The sequence below is a fragment of the Gracilinanus agilis genome, chromosome 1, assembly GCF_016433145.1.
Source record: "Gracilinanus agilis isolate LMUSP501 chromosome 1, AgileGrace, whole genome shotgun sequence".
Lineage (NCBI taxonomy): Eukaryota > Metazoa > Chordata > Mammalia > Didelphimorphia > Didelphidae > Gracilinanus > Gracilinanus agilis.
The window spans coordinates 191059574-191086906 of NC_058130.1; positions in this window are offsets into that span (position 1 = coordinate 191059574).

Sequence of the window (27333 nt, forward strand, 5' to 3'; positions counted from 1 at the left end):
CTGCCTATTCATATTCCTTGACCATTTGTCGATTGGGAAATGGCTTGATTTTTTGTAAATTTGACTTAGTTTCTTATAGATTTGGGAAATTAAACCTTTGTCAGAGTTTTGTTATAAAAATGTTTTCCTAGTTTGTTGCTTTCTTTCTAATTTTGGTTACATTGGGTTTTTTGCAGAAAACCTTTTTAATTTGATATAATCATTTTATATTTTGCAATGTTCTCTCTTACTTGGTCTTAAATTTTTTCCTTTCCCACAGATCTGACAGGTATACTATTCTATGTTCACCTAATTTATTTATGATTTCACTCTTTATATTTAAGTCATTTACCCATTTTGAATTTATCTTCATATAGGGTATAAGATGCTGTTCTAAAACTAATTTTCCCCATACTGTTTTCCAATTTTCCTAGCAGTTTTTGCCAAATAGTGAGTTCTTGTCCCAAAAGCTGGGATCTTTGTGTTTATCAAATACTAGCTTGCTGAGATTATTTACTCCTAGTCTATTCCATTGATCCCTTGGTTAACACCATATTTTTTGATAACCACTGCTTTATAGTACAGTTTAAAATTTGGTACTGCCAGGCCTCCATCCTTCACTTTTTTTTTATATCATTTTCCTTGATATTCTTGATCTTTTGTTCTTCCAGATGAACTTTGTTAGAATTTTTTCTAATTCTATAAAAAAGTTTTTTGGTAGTTTGATAAGTATGGCTCTGAATAAGTAGATTAATTTGGGTTAAATGGATATTTTAATGTAACAAACAAACAAAAAATAAATTTCAAATTTCAAAATGAATGTTAAAATTGTTTTTACATGTAGAAAAAATAAGATATTGACTTGCAAACACTAAAATTAAGTGATTGGACCCAAAGTTAAATGAACTTTAAGATAGCCTGAGGGTATAACAAAAAAATTCCAGTACATCTTCCACAAAGATGCCAAAAATTTTTTTCTGAAAGTTTCCTTCTATTACCAATGAACTCTAGTGGGTCCCTGTTACCTCTAAGACAGTGATAGTGAACTATTTGCAAACCATTTAGAGAAGGAGTGCTGGGCCCTGCCCCACCCCGCCCCACAGAGACCACCATACTCTTCTGTTCCACCTTACCCAACAGAGTGGAGGGAGAAAGGGCTTCCATTGGGCAGCTGGGAGAGGGTGGGTGATTTGAAAAAATGTTGTCAGGCATGTGGAGAGGGAGAGGAGAACAGCTCTGCCAGGGGCCCCTCTGCCTTTCTAGTAATGAATTGGGGTGGAGGCATGCTGCTGCATGCCCACAGAGAGCACTCTGTGTGCCATCTTTGGCACCCATGCCATAGTTTCACCATCATTGCTCTAGGGTCAAATATAAGCTCTGGCATTTAAAGTCTTCCATAACTTGCCTATCTTTCTAATTATTATTTTTTTTAATTTTTTAAACCCTTAATTTCTGTGTATTGACTTATAGGTGGAAGAGTGGTAAGGGTAGGCAATGGGGGTCAAGTGACTTGCCCAGGGTCACACAGCTGGGAGTCTGAGGCCAGATTTGAACCTAGGACCTCCCGTCTCTAGGCCTGGCTCTCAATCCACTGAGCTACCCAGCTGCCCCCTCTTTCTAATTATTTTACACATTATTAATTTCTATAAACTTTATAGTATAATCATGTTTCTCTGTTTGTCTTGTTTTCACACTGACACTCCCATTCATCATTTCTAGGCATTTGCAGTGATTGCCCCCTCCCCAGCATTGGAATGCCTACCTTTCTCAGGCTTGCTCTTTTCTAATTCCTGGCTCAGGAGGTCTTTTCTGAATTTTTCCAGCTCTTAGAGCAAGGTTATTTTTCATCTATTCTACCTTATCTTGAATATACTTATTTAATTACAAGGGTTCTTAAGGACTAAGATGAGTGAGTGTTGCATTCTTATTTTGCTTGTTTCCTTTTCTTTGTATCCCAAAGCTTAACACAATGCCTGATATATAGTAAATAATTAATGAATATTTTTGGATTGTTTTATTGATTGGTGTCTGGAGAGATAAGTTGTAATCAGAGGTATGCTGAAGCCTGCTTTTACAGGCTCATAAGAGTTGCTGGGGGAATTTTTAATTTCTTTTTATTAATTTTTTACCATTTGGGACACTGAGGGCCATTTCCCTTGCACATTTTGGTCAACTAAAAGTCTTTCTTCTGTTAATATTAACCTTACCTGGCCAAAATTTCACTCATGAAATAAGAGAAGATGGTTTGACATTCCTCAGAAAAAAGCCAAAGGGGGTGCAGAAGTGATTGAATATATTTGATTATATAATTATTAGCAAGGCCTGGCCAAGTCTTCTTGGTTATCTTGGTGACATATAAATCTTCCTCTTCAATCAGTCGATGTGTCAAACCTCAAAACGTAGTTTAATCATAACCTGATTTAGTTTACCTAAAGAGTTTGTTTGATGGGATTTGTTTCCTAAGAGGATGTATGAGATTATGACTATACTTAAATAAGTTTGTTCAACTTTTATGATATTGAAGAACGTATGGAATTTTGGATCTATCATCTCTTTTAACTTTTGTGAACTAACTGGAATTACAAGATTGCAACATGTAAAAGATTTACATATCTCTATGATATTTTGATATAATTTTGCCTTTAGGAAGATTTGTTGGAATCCTAGTAGGGATTATCTCTGATATTTGAACACATTGTGCTAGAATATAATAAGCAAACATAGGTTTTTACCTCTATAATTTCTGCATTGTGGTAAACATATTTTGCTGGAAGTTAACTACCACATGAACTTAGAGAAGAGATATTTCTCCCATAACAGAAATGATTGTCAAATTTTTGGTATGAACATGTATACCTTGGAAATAGGTAAATGCTATAAATTGGGGTTTGATTTATTCTTTTTTTGATTGTCTAGAGAAAGTGAGAGGAAGAATTCTAATAATGCAGATTAAGCTTGAAAGTGTGTCCTGTATACCTTTTCCCAAAGAGTGGTTTTAATTCCCCAAATGATAAATGGTCAAGGTATATAAATAGGCAGTTTTCAGATGAAGAAATCAAAACTATCAATAATCACATGAAAAAGTATTGTAAATACCTCCTGATTAGAGAAATGCAAATCAAAACAACTTAGAGGTATCACCTCAAACGTAGCAGATTAACCAATATGACAGTAAAGAAAAATAAATATTGGAGGGGATGTGGCAAAATTGTAACACTAATGCATTGGTGGTGGAGTGATGAATTATTGATTTAACCATTCTGGGAGACAATTTGGAATTATGCCCAAAGGGCTCTAAAAGACTGCATGCCTTTGATCTAGCAATGCCACTACTAGCTTTGTATCCCAAAGAGATTTTTTTAAAATGGAAAAGGATCTGTTTGTACAAAAATATTTATAGCTGCTCTTTTTGTGGTGGCAGCTGGGTGGCAATGTGGGGAGCAACTAGGTGGTTGACTGGATTGAGAACCAGGCCTAGAGAATGGGGGGTTCTGGGTTCAAATCTGAACTCAGATACTTCCTAGCTGTGTGACTCTAGGCAAGTCACTTAACCCCCATTGCCTAGCCCTAACTGCTCTTCTGCCTTGGAACCAATACACAGTATTGATTCTAAGAAAGAAGGTAAGGGTTAGAAAAAATTCTATGTGACCAGAGAAGGGAAAGTTTCATGTCATTGCTTCCCCTTTCCCTTTCCTCAATTGAAATAAATCAATCAACAAGCATTTATCTGTTCTTCAGACCCAAATTAATTAGTTAAAAAATTACTTTGGTTATTTTAATTACTTAGGTTAGTTAGTACTTTCTTCATTTATCTTATTTGTAGTAATTTTGAATACTGTTTTCTGATTTATTCTGCATCCAACCAATAGCATTTTCCCTATAAAAATGCTTCTTTTCTTCCTTATTGTGTTTAAAAGGACATAAATAGAAGTTGAATTAAATTTTTTTAATCGTTTCAAAGAAAAAAAGGGATAACACATACATAGGCAATATAAATACATTGCCCTGTTGGTCTCAACCAACTCTCTTTTTATTCTGGGTTCATAATGTATTTATTTGTTGGAATTTTAAGATAATCAACAAAACAAAAAAATTATGAGACATTTCTACTTTTACAAACAAACAATGGAAAACCTCAAGGGAATTGACAGAGGAGGTGGTCACAAGGGTGTTGCTATGACATACAGGGAGCAAGGACTCCAAGTTCTTGGCTCTAAGCACAGTGATCAGTTCTCTTCCACTCCCACTGGAACTGGGACACCAGGAGAAGCCACCATCCCTCCCCAGAGAGACAAAGCCCTATTTTGTAGCCTCTCTGTGACAGGCAGCTACTGTTTTCTGAGGCACTGACATTGATATTACCCAGTCTCAATCACCTGCACCCTAGAAAAATAGGAAGTAGAAGGAGTCAAATCACACCTAAAAATAGGGCACCTGGGATGATAAGAAAGTTGTTCTCTTTATCAACAAAGAGTCAAACTGGTAGTTCAAAAGGTTAAGATGGTTTCTAAATTAAGGACATCAGTGAGAGGTGGTATTAGGGCACTGACTCTTGAGAGAGACAGAATTACTAAAGAGTACCAAGACTGTGAACATAACTGGAGTATTTTGCGGGTTTTGAGGCTCCATTGGGGGTTATATAGACCCTAGCTGGAAGTGCCCCCTTCACCCAAATTACCAACCCTATTAGTACAAATTTCCTATATATGTATAGCCCTGGCTCCTTGAAATGGGAAAATATCAATAAGAACATTTATATAGCACTTTAAGCTTACCAAGATAGATGCTATTATCCCCTTTTACAGATGAGGGAACTGGGACCTTAATAGTTGAAGTAATTTGCTCATGGGTCTCCTGGATAGTAAGTGTCCAAACAGGGCTCCACTCTCTTTCAGCAGCTCTCCTGGTTTGGAATTCTTGGAACATCTCACCCCACCCAGGATAAGCTGATCACAAGAAATCTCATCCATCACGCAGACCAACTCAGTTTTTGATATTTGGTACTTTCTTAACCCTTCAGTGACCTTTCCCCTCTCACTGGAGAGGTAGAAGATGAAGCACTAAACTCATCCCAAAGCCTTCCCTTATGGAAGACTGAACATTCAGAACCTTCTATTCTGAATAGTAACTCTCCCATTTCTATCATATTTATGCTTGGTTTGGACTCCACCAAATATTAGTCCTACTCTTTCCTTCTCTCTCTCCCTCACTACTTTTTTAGCTTTTTTTTATGGGTTGTTTTCTTCCATTAGACTATAAATTCCCTGAGGGCAGGCACCTTCTTTTGCCTCATTTTGTATCCCCAGCAAAGTGCCTGGGATGTTTTGTTGTTGTTCAGTCATTTTTTAGTACTATCTGACTTTTTATGACTTCATTTGAGGTTTTCTTGGCAAAGATCCTAGAGTGGTTTGCCATTTTCTTCTGCTCATTTTACAGATGAGGAAACTAAAACCAACAAGGTTAAGTGACTTGCCCAGAGTCACCTAGATAGTAAGTGTCTGAGGCAGGATTTGAACTCAGGAAGAGGAATCTTTCTGAATTCAGGCCCAGCATTCTATTCATTGTGCCACCTAGCTGCCCAACTAGTACATAGTAGGTGCCTAATAAATATTTATTGGTTGTTAAGAGGATGACTATATGAGGGAATCACTAATAGACAAACTATTGAATTATCTCATCAAGCTCTAAGGCATTGATGGCAAACCTATGGCATGGGTACCAAAGATGGCATGCAGAGCACTCTCTGGGGGCACTTGGCTATCCTCCCCACTACCCTGAAGAGTTCATTACCAGAAAGGCAGAGGGACCTCAGGCAGAACTGTTCCCTTCTCCCTCTCCACCATGTCTGATGACATTTTTTCACATCACCTACCCCTCTGCCCAGCAGCCCAATGGAAGCCCTTTTCCCCATCCCTATGTGGGGTAAGGAGGGGGCAGGGCATCCCCAGCACTCCATCTGTGGGGTGGGGTGGGGACCGACCTAGCATTCCATCTCTAAACAGTTCACCATCACTGCTCTAAGGTCTCCACAGCATTTACTTCAGTTGCCTTCCTGTGCATTGGAACAAATTGTTAACTTCCCGTTTGCTGAAGAGAGAAGAAAGGAAGTCTTAACATGCTTGGGGTGGTTTTACAAAATACAATACCCATTCCTGTTGCAAACACTAGAAAATATAGGAATAAAAGGGCCTTTCCTCAAAATAATAAACAGTATTTATTTAAAATCATCAGCAAGTATCTGCAAAGGGGATAAGTTAGATGCCTTCCCAGTAAGATCAGGAGTGAAGCAGAGATGCCCATTATCACCACTATTATTGAATATTGTACTAGAAATGCTAGCAGTAGCAATTAGAGAAGAAAAAGAAATTGAAGGGATCAAAGCAGGCAAAGAGGAAACTAAACTATCACTCTTTGTAGATGACATAATAGTATACCTAAAGAATCTGAGAAAATCAACTACAAAGCTAGTAGAAATAATCAATAACTTTAGCAAAGTTGCAGGGTACAAAACAAACCCATATAAATCATCAGCATTCCTATATGTTTCCAACAAAATCTAACAGCAAGAGTTAGAAACAGAAACTCCATTTAAAATTACTCTACAATTCTAAGGAATTTATGGAAAAGAATGCTACCCACATTCAGAGGAAGAACTGCAGGAGTGGAAACATAGAAGAAAAACAACTGCTTGAACACATGGGTTGATATGGACATGGTTGGGGATGTAGACATTAAACGACCACACCAATGCAACTATCAATAATATGTAAATAAGTCTTGATTGATGACATGTTAAAACCAGTGGAAATGTGCATTGGATTTAGGGGGGCAGTGAAGTGGGGTATGAAGGAGAAAGTAAAAACATGAATCATGTAACCATGGAAAATTATTCTAAAAAAATAAAACATTTAAATCTTAAAAAATAAAAATAAAAATAACTAAAATAAAATTACTCTAGACAAGATAAAAAACATGGGAATCTCCTTGCCAAGACAAATTCAGGAATTATATGAACATAACTACAAAACATTCTTCACACAAAACTAGATCTAAACAATTGGAAAAGCATCAATTGCTCATGGGTAGGATGAGTAAATATAATAAAAATGACAATCCTACCTAAATTAATTTACTTATTCATGGTTATACCTATCAAACTACCAAAAAGCTTTTTTATAGAATTAGAAAAAATTCTAACAAAGTTCATCTGGAAGAAAAAAAAGGTCAAGAATATCAAGAGAAATAATGAAAAAAAATGTGAAAAATGGAGGCCAAGCATTACTAGATCTCACACTATACTATAAAACAGTGATCATCAAAGCAATATGGTACTGGCTTAGAGATAGAAGGGTGGTTCAATGGAATAGACTTGGAATAAATGACAGTAGCAAGATAATGTTTGATAAACCCAAAGATTCCAGCTTTTAGAACAAGAACCCACTATTTGACAAAACTGCTGGGAGAATTGGAAAACACTGTGGGAGAAATTAGGTTTAGATCAACATTTATACCCCATTCCAAGATTAATTCAGAATGGGTAAATGACTTCAATATAAAGAAGAAAATCATAAACAAATTAGGTGAACATAGAATAGAATACCTGTCAGATCTATGGAAAAAGAAGGAATTTAAGACCAAACAAGAGATAGAGAACATTACAAAATGTAAAATGAATCATTTTGATTATATTAAATTTAAAAGTTTTTGTACAAACAAAACCAATGCAACCAGAATTAGAAGGGAAATAACAAATTAGGGGGAATTTTTATAATAAAAATCTCTAACAAAGGTCTAATATCTCAAATGTATAAGGAGATAAGTCAGTTGTACAAAAAAATCAAGCCATTCTCCAATTGGCACATAGTCAAGGGACATGAATAGGCAGTTTTCAGATAAAGAAGTCAAAATTATCAACAAGCACATGAAAAAGTGTTCTATCTCTCATAATTAGAGAAATGCAAATCAAAACAACTCTGAGGTATCACCCCACACCTAACAGATTGGTCAATATGACAGTAAAGGAAAATAACAAATATTGGAGGGGTTATGGCAAAAATCAGGACACTAATGCATTGCTGGTGGAGTTGTGAATTAATCCAGACATTCTGCAAGGCAATTTGGAATTATGCACAAAGGGCTTTAAAAGAATGCATACCCTTTGATCCAGTAATACCACTACAGTGATCCCTCACCTATCACAGAAGTTTCATTTTAGAGATCCCTGCAATAGGTGAAAATCCACAAAGTAGTGGGAGAGCAAACAGACTGATGCTATAGTTACTGATCAGCGCCCAGGATATAGAACACAGCACATTGGTTGGTTATCTTTCATTCCATCCATAGTGTGTCATGTATAATCTCACACTGGCAAATTTGTGCAATCGGTAGTGGTGAACTGCATTTGCATTTTGTACAGCATGGTATTCATCCACAAAATCCCTCAATATAGTGAAAACTCTGAGATACAGAATTAGATATATATTTTTAAAAACCCATGATACAGTGAAGTCATGATAAGTTAACTGTGATATAGCAAGGGACAACTCTACTAGGTTTGTACTTCAAAGAAATAATAAGGAAAAATACTTGTACAAAAATATTCATAGCCACACTCTTTGTGGTGGCAAAAAATTAGAAAATGAAGAGTTGTCCCTCTATTGGGGAATGGCTGAACAAATTATGTTATATGATGATGGAATACTATTGTGCTATGAGAAATGATGATCTGAAGGGTTTCTATATGAACTGGGAGAACTTCAATGAACTGATGCAGTGAAAGGAGCAGAACCAGGAGAACACTGTACACAGAAAGTAAAACACTGTGGAACAATCCAATGTAATGGACTTTGCTATGAGCAGCAATGCAACAAACCAGGGCACTCCTGAAGGACTTATGGTAAAGAATGCTAACCACATCAAGAGAAAGAACTATGGGAGTTGAAATGCAAAAGAAAAACATATGACATCACTTATCACATGTATAATGGGTATATGATTTGGGGTTTAAGCTTTAAAAGATCGCTCTATAGCAAAAATGAATAATATGATAATAGGTATCAAGTGATAACAATTGTATAATGGAGTGGAATTGCTTGTCGGCTCTGGGAGTGGGGAGGGAAGAGAGGAGGGAAAGAAAATGAATTATGTAAACATGGAAAAGTATTTATAAATTAAAATTTAAAAAAATGCTTGGAGCAGACACCCCACCACACCTTACTCACCAACAGGTTTGAGACCTGTTAGTTACCCTCAACCTGGTTTATTCCATTTGCTGAAATGGTTTTACTAGGGTATAGCCACTGCTTACTTTATAGCTTTTTGGAGCCTCAGGTGAGAGTTGGGTAAAAGATGAACACCAAAGGTATTGGTAAGCTCTCACACCAGAGGTGCTAGTCCTCTTTTAATACCCTATGAAGCTTGCAACCTAATGGAAGAATATAACATGATAACAGTGCACAAACAAGATATATGTGTGTGTGTGTGTGTGTGTGTGTGTGTAGGATAAACAAGATAATCTCAGAGGGAAGATACCAGCATGAAGGAGAAAAGGAAAAAACTTGAAGAAAGTGGGATTTTAGATGAGAGTTGATTGAAATCAGAAAAACCAGATCATTTTACAGATGAGGAAATGGAGGCAAATAGCGTTAAGTAACTTGCCCAGGGTCACACAGCTAGGAAGGGTCTGAGGCAATATTTGAACTTAGGTCTTCCTGAGGCCACTCTATCTGCTGTGTTACCAGCTGCCCAGACTACTATGTGGCAAATGTTAAAATCTTTGAGGGATACAGATCAAATGAAACAGTTAATGTTTTCAAGTAGATAATAGTTTATCAAGGGAAACAACATGGATGCATATATTTGAGACAAAAACACTCAAGAGATTATATGAATCATAATAAGGTATTTCAGGTACTTCCAAAGACAGTCTACTGAGGACCTAGCTAAAAGTTCAGAGGAGGTTTGCCATTGTTTAATGCAATTTTTTTAAGTCACTGAAACTCAAGAAGGCTAAAGAGTTTTGAATTTATACTCAGAAAGGAGTTCTCATGCTGATGACACAAATATTTAATTTATTAAAATGTTATTATTAACAATACATTGCCAGGCCTAGAGACAGGAGGTCCTAGGTTCAAATCCGACCTCAGACACTTCCCAGCTGCGTGACCCTGGGCAAGTCACTTGACCCCCATTGCCTACCCTTGCCAATCTTCCACCTATAAGTCAATACACAGAAGTTAAGGGTTTAAAATTAAAAAAAAAAACAAAAAAACAATACATTGCTACTCATAGTAGTGGTTTTAAAACTTTTGTTGAAAACTTGGAGGTTGGAAAGTCAAAGTTACACTTTTAACTATTTGTCACTAGTCTGGGGAGGGGAGATATCTTTATGAGAATGAAATAAAATAAATGATATTTTATTAATGTTATAGGCAAATAAAATGTGGCTGATTATACATAAATATAGATAATTTAAAAAAAAAACGACCTTGGACAAGATTTTGAGAGGAAAGAATTATCCTTGTGAGAAAAAGAACCCTGTCACCCTAACAATGCCCAGAAAAATTACTACATGAAAACTGAACTTTATCCTGTGTGACCCTGGGCAAGTCATTTAACCTCTCTGAGCCTCAGTTTCCACCTCTGAACAATGGGTACAATAAAATTTGTACCATCTACCTCATAGGGCTGTTCCTAATGTATGTAAAGTCTTTTACCATTTTAAAGTGCACAAGTGGTAGTTAATATTATCAACTGTCAAGCTTCGAGTTTTTTTAGATGAGGTCTCATAGGTACTTATAAGGGCAAAAGAGAAGAAGAAACACCTGGTTGGCAAATAATGCTTTTATCTTTGTAATAGTTTCTGGCTCCTGAGACAGGGCAAGCACAGATACCAAGAAGTGACTAAGCACCACGTGCAGAGCTCACTCCCATCCCACACACCTATTGTCCCTGGGCAAGGAACCGGTATTTCCGGCTGAGCAGGGTCAGGGGATCCCTAGGCACGGGCGGGCGGGCGAAGGGGGGGGAGGGGTGAAGTCGAAAACTAGGAAAAGGGTTAACTTTCCCTCAAATTTCCGGCCCCCTTCCCAAATCCACCATCCAGAACCGCTCTACCTCCCACCTGGCTGCCAGCCCCAAAAGCACCACCTTGCCTTCTCTGCAGGGATGGACATCATCGATTCCCTAGGTGCAGAGGCCTGGAGCAAATGCAATCGTGACCCTTTCCTTCCCGGGCACAGAAAAGTTTATTAAAAAGGAAAATTGGATGTGAAGAAAGTGAGGAGAGGGGTTGAGGAATGCAGAGGGAGTGGAAATAACGTAAGCCTTTAGGGCCCGGGCCAGGATTCTCCGGGGCCATTTGACTGAGCAGAGCCAATGCAACAGTGCTCTTGGTGTCGGTGCTCTCAGTCCCGAGTCTTAGGGAGGGGACCCTGGCGGCCTCGCTTGCCCTAGGATGGCGTCGGCTTGGGTCAACCTCCTTCCCGACCGACTCCCCAAATTAGCAGCCAGGCTCGGAAGCACCTTCTATTGCAATACGGGACCGATGTGTCTCGCTTTCCCCCGGGAAGCGGAGAAACAGGTGTCCGGGCGGCTGTTGCTGCTGCTGTCCCGGCCACTTGCTTCCTCTCTTGTCCCTTCCCTCTCCAGCCGGGGGCGTTAAGGGTAGCACCCTAGGGTGCTCACCTGGCCGTCAGGAGAGACGTGCCGTGAGCGGGCGTAACAACTGCCCCTTCCCCCACCCTGGGTGGCTTGCCGCTCTTTTTTCCTCCTTTCTCCCAAACCTCCAAACAGGAAATAGCCTGAGTCACAATAATACACACATAGGAGCGGCGGAGACTCACACACCCAATCCCGGGTCAAGCTCCCGGCGCTCTGGCTCCAGAGAGTCGCCAACTAGCAGTGGGGGCAGCCCAGAGACTAGAGGAGAAGTTGCAAAGCGAGCTAGCCCGATTGGGCGCTAATACCGGGGGCACAAGGGACTACGACTAAAGTCCTCCCCGCGCTTTCTCCAGGTCAGGTTGTTGCCGTCCCGCAGCAGTCACTCAGGTCTACGGCTCCAGGCAAGTACCCTCCTTCCCTTCCTAGCTCCTCTTTCTAACTACTCCCGCCTTGCCCTGAGGGCCAGGAGCCTGGGCGCCTGAGCAGGCTGTGGTGGCGCTGAGGCTTCCTCGAGGAGCCTGGACTACCGGAGCAGAGCCGCGCTGGAGCCAGAAGTGCCGAGAGGCTGGGTTGGGCGTTGCCGGGACTTCCTCCTCTCTTTGCTCTACCTTTGGGGTGCGGGGCGAGTAAGGATTTGGGGTGTTCGGGCCCTAATCCTTTGCGCCTCGAGGCATTGTGGAAACGGACCTGTGGAAAATTGTGCGTCCCTCCTTAGTCTCGGGGGACAGGAAACCAGTTTTAATTAGTGTGGGAGGTTACAACACAGGTTCTCCTTTTTTGAGATTTTTTTTTCTTGGCTCTTGGTTTGGGGTTCGCTTTATTTTGGTCCTGGGAGGGATTGAAAGAGCTCCTGGTCCAAGTCGAGGGATCTATAAACTTGCTCCTTTCCAAACTGGAAGAAAGTCTTCTCCAGCCACAGCCCTATCATTTCTCACTTTGGTCTGCAGGTGTTGAAAAAGGAGCGCCCCCATTTCTCTAGTCCGGCCCCAGCCTGGAACCATTCAGGAGACATTCTGGATTGAAACTGTTTCACTTTCGCCTGAGATTCCCTTTAAGGAGATTAAAAAGGCCTTAGCGTGTTTCTGTTTCCTTGTCCGGCTGGATTATTTGGATGTTGGAGGGGGCCCCGAGATAACATTGTTGTTAAGTGTCTCCTGGGAACGGTGAGGGAAAGAGTTAGAGGGAAGGGCGTTACTTTGAGGAATCTGGAAAAGAATTAGCTAGAAAATAACACAAAATGTAGCCGCCTACCCATTCACTAGGGGAGCTGGGTTTTATGTCCTGTGCAGGGCAAAGTTTTGTCTTTCCTTTCTATTTCATTTAACTGACTCCCATTTCCACATTTGATAGTCGCTTATTGTGTGCATAGCTCGCTGAAAGAAATTCCGTCTAAATAAATTCACCTGAGGGGGAAAGAAGGATACAGTGGAATGGATTTGTTAAAAAACAAATACAGTAGGCTAGGAAATTTTCAGTACTTTTTTTGCATGGCTGTTAACATATGCGAATCAAATGATATAAGATCTTAGATTTAGAACTGGAAGGGTCAATAAAGGGTCCCATTCTTCTCTCTTTAAGTATTAGGAAACTAAGGGCCTAATGTCAAGCGACTTGCCCAAAGTCATACAGGTAACAGGTAGCCGAGGTAGGCTATGGAACCAAGTCCTCAGACTCCAAAACAGTGGTATATCCACCGTCAGGGGCTGTCTCTTTTCATTGGCTAAAGGCCACTGGATTCCAGGCATTCTTTAAGCTGGAGAAGGGAATTTCAAAACTGTTTTAAGTCCTGGCTGACCGCTTTCTTTGGAACTGGCTCTTAGCTGAATGAATGAGTCCTTGCTATTTCCCAAATGAGAAATAAAGTCCTGCTGTTGCTTACTAACTAATGCTCTGGGGACGCCAGCCAATCATCCTAGGATTTCAATTTACTATTAGTTCATTTTAGCTTAAACGATTTAGCCCCCTGAAGGAAAACCCTTCCTTGTTTTTAGTTGAGATAGAGATAAAAAGAAAATGTGTTTACATATAACTGCACTAGTGCTTTAGGGCACCCTAGAAGTAGCTTAGCAAAGTAAAATACACTCATAAACCTATGCCTTTTTGGAATGCCTGTGTTCTAGCTCCCTTGGGTGTCACTGCGATTTAGAAAGAAATCAGTTCTTTTTTTTCTAATAGTAGTATATTTCAAATTGTGTCTGTGAAACAGTCTAGGGACTTCGCCAAAGAAGTAAGTTGCAAAGGGAGCTTTTCTATCTCAGTCTTGCACACTGTTCAATTCAGCTAAAGGGGAAAATAAATCAGTTGATTTAGGCAGAAGTCAACCAAAAAAATCTAAATGAAGAGTCAAGGATCTGAAATCAGTTACCCCACAGGACACGAATCACTGTTAATGTGAATGGGTAGGTGGTAACATGATTTGTTAACTATCTGTCAGAATGTGGTACACCTTTATATTCTTTTTTTTAAGATGAATTTTCATTAGTTTTAAAAAATTTGCACTAAAGTCCACTGTTGCTCATTGGGTAAATGCGGAGAAAGCAAATCAGTACATTAGTGATGAAACACATCTGTGGAGCTAATCTGAATACCAGGCCACAAATAAAGAATAAACACAAATATGACAATAGATAACTGCAATCGAGGTTTGCTTCTAAGTGATCTCTGAGAAGTGTGCTATGTTGCTAAATGTAAAAAATAGTTCTGTGGTCCAAGCCAAAATAAGAGAAAAAATAAAAATTATCCTGAACCTTTGTACCTAATTCAATAGTCTTCCCAATTACAAACTACAGAAGACAAAGAGTTCATTCTTCTCACTAAATAACTTGTTCATAATGCTGAAATGTATCAAAGATTGGGAATTATTTGATCTGAAAGTGTGTAATTTAAAAATCAGTCTATTATTTAATACCATTGCTATTAATCATTTGAAAATAATTTTAAGATTCTACTAATAGGATTCCACCAAATTTTTATTTAAAGTGATTTTATCACTTAAAATTTGGAGTCCCTTCTCTATAGTTTTTCACTAATATATCCCATCATCCTCATCATCATGGCTAACCCATTATGTTCAAGATACTTTACAAATATTTTTTTGAACTTAGTTATTCCCCCATTTCAGGTCCAGCACTCAGTGGAGAACATGGCATTTCCTTTTTATTCCTTGTTTCTTCAAGAGGATTAAGAATGTATCTCACGTTCAGGTCATATATCATAGTGACAAATATTTTTTGTATTTTAGAAACTCCCACATAGGAATCAAATTTAACTGCAGTTTTGCCAAGTTTCTGATTTTTGGTAATACCTTTTTTTTTTAGCAAAACTAACAAATGCCTATTTAAAATCTAGTTCATTATCCAAAAATATGATTCAGTATACAAAAAAAAGTCACAGATAATACAAAATTTAATGAGTTGTTGATAAAATATTATGCCAAATTTGTTCAGGATTACTTTTATATAAACATCATTTAGATTCCTGACTTTCTATGAGTTATCTGTTTGCCCCCTTGGGAGCACATCTCAAAATTCCCTGCTTCCTTTTGATTGAAATGTAGAAGGAAAGTAATTCAAATGAAGGAAGGAGGGGTTGTCAAAAATGCCACTTTAAAAAAATAATTCTCTAAAGGCCATCTCCTGCATTCCTTTCTCAGTTTGAGTGGTCTTAAGAAAAAAAGGTTTTCTATATGAATACAGTGGGTTTCCAGTCCTCTTCTTTCCCACTCTCACCCCTAGTTATCCACCATGCATTCTTTTGCTTTGCTTGATTATAATGGTAATAGAATTTAACATTCCATTTTAAAGAAACAGTAACACAGCTACATTCAAGCAGTCTGCATATAAAAAAAATTGTTTAGGCTCCAGGCTACAAACTCTATGAATCATCTGCCTAAGATGCAGAATAATCAGAAGGTACAAAAGATCAAGGGAACAACTCCCCAGTGTTAAACATTAAAGATAATTATTAATTTTTGCATGTATAATACTGACACCCAAATATTAGCCAAAGTTTGCTAAATTTCAATGCCTAGACTGATATTAAAGTGCCCAAGATCTAAGATTGAGAAACTGAAATTAGTAACAACTCTACACACACAGTGAGTTTTATACCCAAAGTTTGATGGTGAAAAGACAAGATGATAACTTCAAGAAATTACTATCTCTTGTAGTTATTATCATTAGAGTCTGCAGTGAAGGTGAGTTTTTTCATTTAATTTTTATTTTATTTTTCTCAGTTGCATCTCAATAAAAAAAAGTTCCAAATTTTCTCCCTCCTTCCTCTTGCTCCTCCTTGAGAAGGCAAGCAATTTGACATAAATTATATATGTCATTGTGCAAAATGTTTAAATATTAGCCATGTTGCAAAAAAAAAAAACAAACTACCAAAAAGCCAAGAATTACAAGAAAGTAAAAAAAAAAAGTAGGCTTCAATATGCATTCATATACTATCAGTTCTTTCTCTGGGAATGGATAGCATTTTTTTAAAAATTATATATTTTTATTCTCAATTACATATAGAATCATTTTTTAACATTTGTTTTCTGACATTTTTCAATCCAAATTTTCTTCCTCCCTTCCTGTCCTTCCCTTCCCCCCATATGGAAAGTAATCTGACTTAAGTTATATATGGACTATCATGCAATACATATTTTCATATTCATCATGTGAAGGAAGCTCCATCCACACATATAAGAAGAAACTTGAGAAAAAAATAGAGAAAAGCAGTATGCTTTGATTTGTATTCACTCTATAGAAAGTTCCTTCTGTGGCAGTAGATAGCATTTTTCACCATTGGTCATTTGAAGTCTTGTATTTTTGTATTACTGAGAATAGCTTAAGTCATTCACAGTTGATAATTATACAGTATTGCTGTTACTGTGTACAATATTCTCTTGGTTTTGCTCATTTCACTTTGTATCAGTTCATGTAAGTCATTCTGCTTGTCATTTCCAATATAGCATAATAGTACTCCATCCCAATCATATACCACAACTTGTTCAGTCATTCCCCAATTGATGAGTATTCCCTCAATTTCCAAATTTTTACTACCAAAAAAGCTACTACCAACAAAAAAATGCATATATAGGTCTTCTCCCATTTTCTTTTACCTTTTTGGGATACAAACCCAAAAGTTTTAGGTCAAAGGGTATGAACAATTTTATAGCCCTTTGGGCATAGTTCCAAATTGTACTCCAGAATGGTTGGATCAGTTCACAACTCCACCAACAGGGCATTAATGTCCCAGTTACTCCAACATTTGTCATATTCTTTTTTTGTCACATTAGGCAGTCTGATGAGTGTGAGATGGTATCTCAGAATTGTTTTAATTTACATTTCTCTAATCAGTAGTGACTTAGAGCATTTTTTCACATAACCATAGATAGCTTTAATTTCTTCTGAAAAGTGACCATTTATTAATTGAGGAATGACTTGTATTCTTATAAATTTAACTGTATATATTTGAGAAATGAAGCCTTTATCAAAGATACTTGATGTAAGCATTTAGAGAGAGAGATTTCCCCCAAGTACTGCTTTGACTACATCCCATAAATTTTGATATGTTGTGTCATAGTTATCTTTTACTTTAATGAAATTGTTGGTTTCTATGATCTATTGTTTGATCCACTCATTCTTTAGGATTAGATTGGCGTTTTTTCTAACTTTTAATCTGTTTCTATAACCCTTTATTGAATATAATTTTTATTGCATTGTAGTCTGAAAAGGATGTATTTAATATTTTTACTTTTCTGATGTGGTTGTGAGGTTTTTATGTCATAATACATGGTCAATTTTTGTGAATGTACCAGGTACAGCAGAGAAAAGGGTATATTCTTTTTTTAACCCTTTGTAGTCATTTTAGAAGTGATAATAAGTATTGATTCCTAGGCAGAAGAGCAATAAGGGCTGTACAATTGGGATTAAATGATTTGCCCAGGGTCACACAGTTAGGAAGTATCTTGAGGCCAGATTTGAACCCAGGACCATCCAACTACAGGCCTGGCTCTTTATTCAATAGCAATCTATCTACCCCATGATATATTCTTTACTGTTCCCATTCAGCTTTCTCCAAAAGTCTATCATTTCTAACTTTTCTGAAATTCTATTCATCTCTTGAATTACTTGTTTATTTTATGGTCAGATTACCTAGTTCTGAGAAGGGTCATTTATTTTCTCATGTAATTTTTAACTTTTCCTTTAAGAATTTGGATTCTATGTAATTTGGTATATAGGTTTAGTATTGAAATTACTTCATTGTCTATAGTATTTTTAAGCCAAATATAGTTTTCCTACTTATCCTTTTTTTTTTTTTAACTTTTTTTAAAATTTTAAACCCTTAACTTCTGTGTATTGACTTATAGGTGGAAGAGTGGTAAAGGTAGGCAATGGGGGTCAAGTGACTTGCCCAGGGTCACACAGCTGGGAAGTGTCTGAGGCCAGATTTGAACCTCCCGTCTCTAGGCCTGGCTCTCAATCCACTGAGCTACCCAGCTGCCCCCTCTACTTATCCTTTTTAATTAAATCTAATTTCTCTTTTTTTTTCTGAGATCTGTGATTTCTAACCTTGGTGTATGTGTGGTGTTTTTTTTTTAACTCTTGCTAAAAGCTAATAGATTCTGATCCAACCCCTTATTTTTGATTTGTGCATGCTCCCTTCAGGTCTTTCTTGCTGCTGTTTTCAGATCTGGAGGTCTGCAGATTTTTGATATTTTCAAGATGGTACACTCCAAGAAGAGATGTGATCACTGTTTTCTTGGGCTGTGCTCTGATTCCCAGAAAGAAGCCCTATTCTCCAGTAGCCACCAGCTCTAGAATTCCTCTTGGCCCTGGGACTGTGACTCTAAACTGTAAATGAGCAATGTAGCAGGATCCTGAACCCAGCATCACTAAAGAATCCCTTACGATTTTCTTCCAACTAGCTTTTTAGACCCTCCCCCCATTCTGTAGGCTAAGAGCTTCTGAAGCTGCTGCTATAGCTGATGCAGCTGCTCCAAGGCTATGCTGAGGCCCATCATGGTCCTTTTGAGACAGACCTTTCCTGTTGACCTCTTGAGTTGTCTGGGGATGGAAAATTGTGTCACCCAAACTTTTGTTGGTTTTGCCACTCCTGAATTCAATTTGAAGGACTACTTTAGAGTTGTTTCAAGGGGAATTCTGGAAAAGTTCAGGCAAGTACTTTTCTTTCTTCCTTCCTTCCTTCCTTCCTTCCTTCCTTCCTTCCTTCCTTCCTTCCTTCCTTCCTTCCTTTCTTTCTTTCTTTCTCTTTCTTTCCTTCTCTCTCTCTCTCTCATCCCTTCCTTCCTTTCTTTTTTGTATACTTCACCTCCTCTTTCAAATTTTCTTGATACCTTTTGTTTTCCTTTTTCCTCCTTCCCACCACTGAAACTTCCCTTGTAACAAAGAAAAGCTATTAGACAAAACTGACAAACTGAATCTTGTGAGACAGCATGTGTCATTTATACCTCACCTCACTACTAAGAGGAGGGAAGTGTTTCATTTATTCTCTGAAACCAGTTTTTGTCATTTCAGTTAATAAGAATTTGGTTTCCATTTAATGTCATTTTCCTTTACATCATTGTAAAGGACATTGCTGCCCTTTAGGAACTTCAGCTGTTCTCTGGCATATTTTATATCCTGTACGTGAAAATTGAGGGGAACCCTAATGGGATAGAGGCTACTGTTTTCCCTGGGGTTATTGCCTATAGATATTGCTTTTTCTTCCCCTGCTTCTTAGATGGTCTGCTAATTTTAATATGATAAATGTCAAAAACTTTAGACCAATTCAGTGGGAAGCATGACAGAAATAATCCCCTGAGTCTTACCATATTCTCTGCAAAATGCCCTCCAGACCCCAAGTCTTTGCCATCTGACTTGCTATTGTACCCTAAAGACCAGTAGCATGTGATCTGACCTATTCCTGAACAGGAAAAGGACCACCAGGACTTTCCTTCTGCCCTGAAGCTGAATCTTTTTATACAGGTTGCCTTCTCTACTGAAAATGTCAGCTACTGTTTTTCTATTTGTCTTCCCAGTTTTTAACATAGTGCTTGGCACATGGTTAAGTGCTTAATGAATGCTTTTCCATTCTATTGTGTATATTGTTCTAGTTCTATTTCCTTATGCTTTTTCTTCATTTCTCAGATATCTTCTTATATGTCTATGAATTCTCATATAATTATTTTTAGTAATAATAAAAGGTGTCAGTTATATAGTACTTTAAGGTTTGCAGAGTGTTTGGGGGCAGTTAGATGGCTCAGCGGATTGAACATCAGGCCTTGGAGATGGGAGGACCTGAATTCAAATCTAGCCTTGGATGCTTCCTAACTGGGATTCTGGACAAATCACTTAAGCCCAGTTGCCTAGCCCTTACCAATCTTCTGCCTTAGAATCAATATTGATTCCAAGACAGAAGATAAAGTTTTTTTTTTAAAAGCTTAGCAAAATATTTTACGAATACTAACTCATTTTATAACAACAACTTTAGGAGGTAGATACTATTATTATTCCCATTTTAATAGATAAAGTTAAAATCGACTTGCCATTGATAATATGGAAATGTGTTTTACATGACTTCTTGTATAACTGATATATTGCTTTTCTTCTCAATGGATGGGGAGGGACTGAGGAAGATAATTGGGAGCTTAAAATTTTAAAAATTAATATTAAAGTATAATTATTTTTATAATTAAGAAAGATTTTTTAAAAAGTGGCTTGCCCACGGCCACATAGAAAATGTGTCAGAGGCCCTATTTAAACTTGGGCCTTTCTGAGTCCATTTCCCAGGCTCTCTCTATTATACCAGCTAGCTGCATTATCCTCACAGTTTTGTTTAGTTCAACTACTATTCTCAAGTCACCAGACTCATCTTTGGACTCCTTCTCTTGCTATATCTCTATACAGTTATTCAAAAACCCTGAAACATCTTCTAGACCAGAGGAAAGATTCTTCGTCAAATTTTTAGAAGTTCAGTTTTTTCTTTGCCTTCTGAGCTTCCTATGCCTAATAACTTTAGAGATTCAGTTGAATAGGCTATTATTGCTTCTTTATTCTACTTAAGCTAATGTGATATAAGCTGATTTTAAGAATCTGTGGAGACATATGGGAGTGTTTGACAATCCTTGGATGAAGGTCAAAAGGTTAGTTGTAAAGAAATTCAAGAAGGGCTCTTGGGTCATTCTGTCTTATTTTCACAGGATCCTCTGACCATAAATCTAGTGTTATATTTCCACCTTTCTTTTTCATTTCATCAGGTCAAATTAAATATTCCTTGATTTTTAAAAGAGAAAAAACTGCTTTGAATTTCTCTTAGGGTATGGAAAATGTCTTCTTAAGCTATCCTGACCTCACAAGCACTCCAAGTGGTTCTTTGGAGTATCTTGGCTTCTTTTTATGGATGGAAAAGAGTGTCTTAATGCCGGTTATTTAATGATCTCCTTCTCATGGAAGTCATCATCTCTTAGGCCTTTAAATCTCCTTAGTGTGGGCATGGGGAGGAGGCATAGTAACTTTACACTTCATCTCTTTCCCCATAACATCATTTCTTTTTAGAAGTGGGATTTTTCTCCAGGTATTATGGAAGACAGGAGTGAAGGGGACATAGGGATCATAACACTGGCACCTCTCCCTTAGATTGCTATGTGTCAAAAAGAGTAATAATAGCTCATGTTTAAATAATAATAATAGTAATAACAACAACTGACATTTTTATAGTGTTTATTATGTGCCAGGGACTGCGCTAAGTGCTACACAATTGTTTTCTCATTTGATCCACCCCCAAATCCTGGGAGGTGGGTGCTATTATTATCTCCAGGTTAAGGATAAAGATGCTGGGGAAAACAGAGATGAAGTGACTTGCCCAGGGTCACACAGGAATAAGTATTTGAGATTGGGTTTGATCTCAGGTCTTTGTGACTCCAAGCCTCTCAGAACATTGTGTCACACAGTGTCATAGACTTGTGGATGATACCAACGAAGGTGGATTTGGAACTAGTTGATTAATGGAACCTGAAGAATAGTAATTAATGGGTTAATGTCAGTTTGGAGAGTAGTCTATAGTGGAATGGACCTGGGATCTCTCTTTGGCCCTATGTTTATTGATACTTTTCTAAATGACTTGGATGAAGATATACTTAGTTTATCAAACCTTTTTACATAATTAATTTTATATAGCATTAATTTCATTTATCGTTAATATAGGTAGGACCATTAGATAATTGACACAGTATTAAAAAAGATCTGAATACTAGAATGATGAGATAATATAATGAGATTGAATTTCATAATGATAAGTTGTAAAGTATGAACACTTTGGTTCAAAAAATTAAGCTCACAGTTTCAAGATGGTGGGTAAGATGTAGCTAGGCAATAGTTTATATGAAATAAGTTTTAGTTTTATTGGATTGGTAGTTCAATATGAGTTACTAGTTTGGCATCGTAGCTAGAAAAGTAAATGGAATCCTAGGCTGAATTAAAAGAGGAAAAGAATTCATAATGAATGAATGAATGAGTGTTAGCTCCTGATTAAACCATATCTAGTCTATTGTGTTGATAGGATAAGGGCCCTTCTACCAGATTGCCTAGCCAGAGTGACCAGGATCCTGTATGGATTGGAGATTGTACTGTATGAGGAATGGTTCAAGTGATAAATGACTAGTATAGGGGGCCAGCCTCTATATGGTTTTGGGGTCCTGAGTGGCGTTGGTGGCTTAGGATTGTTAAGGCAGGAGAAAGAAAATGAGAACAACCAGACTAGTGGTTAGCCCATGTTGCTCTAACGCTATGGGATTTGGACTTTATTTTATACTGGTTTCAAACAAAGAACACAAAGAAAGAGTCACAGCTGCTAAGGGGTTACAAATCATACACAATCAATTAAAGTCTAAAAAGTAGAGATATGGGTGCAAGGACAAGGGCCAAATTCCAACCACCAATTAGTAGGGGTTTAATTTTGGGAGCAGAAATAAATTTCATGGAGATGTTTACTAATAGCGTTCTGCCTTGATTTACAGATCTGCACCTGGTCAGATAGTCTGGACTAAATTGTCTGGCTCCAGTCCTTATCTAAGTAATATATTTTTTAGGGTTCAGGCTTCTTAATTGTCAAGGAGAGAAATTGTTAACTCAGTAGCTTCTGGTCTGGTTATGGACTCAAAGCTTTCCAATAAGTCTATAATGTTTTTCCAATAAGAAAAGGTATGGATCATAAGAGGTGTCAAAAGAGGGGTCTCAGATTTTTATCTATTCTCTTATTGGCTTCCCACAGACTAGGAATGTCGAACCTGGAAAATAGAAGACCTAAGGATATATAATAGTTATCTTTAAGAATTTGAAAGACTCTCTTGTAGAAGAGAGATTAGAGAGAGAAGTGAGGTGGCTCAGTGGTTTGGGAGCCAGGCCTACAGATAAGAAATTGTGGGTTCAAATCCTGCCTCAGACACTTCCCAGCTGTGTGATCCTGGGCAAGACATTTAACCCCCACTGCCTAGCCCTTACCACTCTTCTGCCTTTGAACCAATACACAGTCTTGATTCTAAGAGGAAAGATAAGGACTTTAAAAAAAAGAAGGGGGATTAGATCAGGTTGGTTTGGTCTAAGACTGGAGAAGTGGGTGGAAGTTACAGAGAAGCAGATTTAAGGTAGATATAAGGTGGGGAAAAAACTTCCTAACAATTTAAACAGGGAATGAATGTTCTGCCTAGGGAAAGTATTGGGTTTCCTTCCTCTTCTTCCCTTTCCCAGATAATTGGATGATGACTTGTCAGAGATATGTTATTATGATGTTGTTTGTTGTTATAGGTGTAGAGGAAGGGATGCCTGCTCAGATATAGGTTGGACTTAATAATCCGTGACATCCACAGATTCTGTGATTCTGTGCCCCTGTAATTTGGTTTGGGAGATAAAACTAACAACAAAGTGATTGTTAACAAAACATGGCCATATATTATTGGAAATGTTATCATTGTTATCATCTCCGTGCCTGAAGGAATTGTTAGTAGAATGGTTTATCTCTACCTAGGCCCATGTCTTTTGCTTCCTACTTGCTGCTGGCTTGTTACTGTACATTACCAGAATATTCTGGAGAGGAGGGAGAGAGGGCCAGTGAGGAAGTGGACTATAAAAGCATTTTAATTTAGATTTCCCTCTTTAATTTTAACTTATCTGTATTTTCATATGCAATATTTTTATTGATGATACTTATGTGATCTTATGGTTGTGGCTATTCTAACATAATTTAAATTTAAAGCCATCCACACTTTCTCAAATCCATATATCCTATGAGTTGTGTTTTTTTTTTAAACCCTTTGCTTCCATCTTGGAATCAATACTATGTATTGGTTCCAAGGCAGAAGAGTGGTAAGGGTAGGCAATGGGGGTTAAGTAGACTTGCCCAGGGTCACAAGGTGGGGAAGTGTTTGAATCTAGGACCTCCCATCTCTAGGCCTGGCTCTCAATCCACTGAGCCTCCCAGCTGCCCCCCATCCTAAAAGAGTTTTATCCTTGATTTAGAGCTGGAAGGGACTTAAAAAACTCTCCATCTGATCCCTTATTTTATAGCTGAAGAAACTGAGTCACAGGGAGGATGTGATTTGCCCAAATGGGGCTTGAATCCAAGCCTTCTGATTCCTGGTTCAATGCCCTATTCACAATACCACTGTCTCTCTTGTCTATGTTCTTTGGTAAATTCTTCAGAGACTCTATTCAGTGTACCAGAGGCATTTTTCTAAGACTTTTCATTAAATACATACTGGGTAACAGATGCCTTGTGTAAATATTAAGAAATAAATGTGAGACAGGTGGTTCAGTGGGTAGTGCCAATCCTGTAGTCCTGAGTTTAAATGTGACCTCAGGCGCTTCTTATCAGGACTTGGGTCAAAGTACTTAAATCCCACTGCCTAGCCTTTGAAGTTCTTCCGTCTTAGAATTGACACTAAGACTGAAAGTAAGGGTTTTTAAAAAAAGATTTAAATATGGTGATATTACTTTTATGTAGATAGCTAAGGAGAATTAGTGAATAGAGTATTGGAGTTGGAATCAGAATGTCATGAGTTCAAGTTCTGCCTCAGATGCTTATTAGTTCAATGTTCCTGGGCAAATTACTTAACATATGCCTCTTTTGTTTTATTCATTTGTAAAATGAGTATAATAATAGTATCTACTTCTCTGGGTTTTATAAGGATAAGATACAATTAAAATAAAGTGCTTGGCAAACAAAATACTTCGCATGTTAGTTACTATTGGCATCATTACTTATTCAGTATCTTACCTCTTATTTCTAAGAATTTCAGGTATATAATTTTATTAATCCTTATATGGTTTAAATTTTTTTCAGATTTGGGGAAGATGAATGTGTATTATATAGAACTCTTTTTTAAAACATTTGAGCCAAACTTTTAATGCTTTCTTATTTCACCCTGCTGTATTCTAGCAGTTCCTTTTTATAAAATCCAAATCCATAAAATAAATGAATGTAGTTATCCCTTTAGCCCTCTTTTAAACTTTACTGACTCTGATGTATGATGTGTGAGTAAGTAACACAAGTTCAATTTAAACTGTAAATGTGTAATATTTTGGTATGATAAACTATAATGAAAGGACTTTGAAAGATCAGGCCACTGGACAGAAGGGTAATGGGGCAGGAGGGTTATCAGAATATTATATTATCAGACTATTGTAGAGGATGGAGTGGTAGAGGCTACAGATGAACACAGTTGGGACCTTTAGCTTAGATAAACTTTATAGGTTTCATCAATAATTGAGGGAAGGAAAAAGGGGAAATATTTAAACTCAGTTTGTTTCATTTTGCACGCATCACTGGTGTGCAGTTTTCAAACAGACCCAGCTTTTGTTAGGTTCATATTATAGTGTGGGAATGGTCAGATTCAAGTCCTGGCATCACCACTTAATTTTCACCTAGTTTGCCACCCTTAGTTTCCTCTTCTCTAAAATGAGGTAGTTTTGACTAGATCTCTTTTAGCTTTTTCTTCCTTTGACACAACCTCTCCACGAAATATTACTATAACATAAAAATTAAAACTATAGAAAAATTACCTTTTTATATGGTTTCCAAAGTCTTTATATCTAATTCTAATATTTCATTCCCAGATTCCAATCTAATAACTCTACCTGTCTCCTGCTTATATGACTCATTGCCACAAACTCATTATCTCTCTCCCATCCTTTAGAAAATGCAAGGTCAATGACGTCAAAGACAATGAAATTAGCCTTTAATGGTTGGTATAGATAAAATGTAGGGCTCAAAAAGCTTGGAACAGTTTACCTGGGGTAGTCTGGGCATTCCTGTCAGTTAATTTTGTGTGTTTCTGGTTGACAGTCCTCTGGGGAATGTAGTAAATAGTTTATATGACTGGTCTGTGTTTCTTGAGGGCATTTGTAGGTAGTCTACACATTTGATGGGTTTCTCATACTTAGCCATGGGTTGAATGAGTTAGACAAGGGTTAAAATCAAGAAAGCACTGTGTTTGTCCAGGCTGAGGAAAGGTAAATCAAAGGTTTTAAATCTATATCTTGTTGTTAATAAGGTAAGTGGTAATGGAGTCAGGAGATTGACATTATTGGGGGTCAGAGGTGAGTTTATGATCTGGAATCCAGAGAGACAGGTCATTGATTTAGGACAATGATGGAGAACCTATGGTACGGGTGCTGAAGATGGCACATAGAGCACTCTCTGTGGGCACTTGACCACCCTCCCCCCCAACAGAATTCATTACCAGAAAGACAGACAGACTTGGGTGGAGCTGCTCCCTTCCCCCTCTCCATAATGCCTGATGACATTTTTTCACATCATCACCCCTCTGCCCAGCAGCCCAGTAGGAGTATACAGGGGTAAAGGTGGGTGGCTCACAGATGGCAGAACTGGAGGAAAAGAGAGCTTTTGGGCTACTCCCCTCCTCCTCTTCACTTGCACTGAGGATATTTCTCACATGACTGCTCCTGTATCCAGCAGCTCAATGAGAGCATTTATTCCCTCCCTTGTGTGTGGGGTAAGGGGGACCATGGCATGTTGTCTTTGTTGTGGGGGAGGTAGCATCCCTCTTGATCTGGGGAGTGGCATGGGGGCAGGGTTTGGCACTTTGTCTCTAAAAGTTTCACCATCACTGATCTAGGAGGATGCAGTTCTCAGTAATTAGGAACAAATCAAAGTTCTAGAAACCAAAGAGTGGGTCCAAGGAGGATGCTATGTGATCTTGAACAAATGACTTTACCACCTCATGTGTATATGAGAATGATGGATTAGATAAGCCCCAAGGCCCTCTTCAGCTCTAGCTCTATGATCCTATGAAATCTCTCTGAACCTCAGTTTTCTTTTCTGTAAAATGAGAGGGTTGTACTAGACGGGTGACCTATGAGGTCCCTTCCAGCTCTGTGGTTTTAAGAGATTGAAGCAGGCAAGAGTCAGGAGTTCAGAAGAGACAGTGGTGTCTATAGGCAAGTAGAAACAATGAACAGATCCTGGTTCTAGTATCGGTATTATCAACTTCATATTATCTAAAGGTGGGGAGAAGGATGATGAGTTTGAGTTTGTGGCAGTGAGTCATATAAGCAGAAATGTCTAGGAGACAGGCAGAGAGATTAGAATTTGGGAGTGAAATATTAGGATTGGATATAAATATTTGGGATACCATGTAAAAAAGAAGTTTTTCATATTTAAAACTTTTATTTTAGGAGGCAGCTGGGT